Here is a 742-nt window from a genome sequence, read left to right as displayed (position 1 = left end):
CATTTTATTATTCACAAAGCCAACAGTTTTAAAGCGTTACTGTCGGTGTCTTTTTTGGCAACGGTTTTAATACCATTACAATTTCGTAGTCATCTTTGACAACGGTTTTAACACCATTACTTTTTGTGACTTTTGACAACGATTTTTTGTATTATATATAATTTTTTATTTACAATAGTTTTCTCATGAATGAAATCAGTTCCAACTTTTTTTTAATTTAATATCAATAAATAACCTTAACTATTTGAATCAAATTACTAAAGAAAACTAATTGAACATTTACCATCAAATTTGATTTATAAAGTATTACATAAGATCCACAATCACATTATATCATCATTACAAAATACCATAATACTAGTTTAAGTCGTAACTACTTCTAATTATCATCATCGTTTTTAAAAATATCATACTACTAGCCTAAGTCATAACAACCTCGAACTATATCATCTAATTTTGTGAAAAATACAATAACAAAAGAGAGTTGAAATAGCTAAGTAACAAGTAGGTTTATCGTCATCATGTCTACACGTTCATGACTTTTACTAGCTAACATTTGCTCTTCAAAATTTGTGACCTTAATTAAGTTCGTTTTCCCCTTCAACATGGTTTTCCTATAAATAAAACAAAAAATAGCAAAAGTGTGAAGTAGGAAGTAATCCAGCACACTACATCAGATTAAGCGTTAAAACATAAATCATCAAAATAGAAGTCTTGAAAGAAAGAAATTTATTTATATCAA

Source organism: Arachis hypogaea, chromosome 18 (genome assembly GCF_003086295.3).
Source record: "Arachis hypogaea cultivar Tifrunner chromosome 18, arahy.Tifrunner.gnm2.J5K5, whole genome shotgun sequence".
Lineage (NCBI taxonomy): Eukaryota > Viridiplantae > Streptophyta > Magnoliopsida > Fabales > Fabaceae > Arachis > Arachis hypogaea.
Note: the sequence above shows the minus strand (reverse complement) of the source record.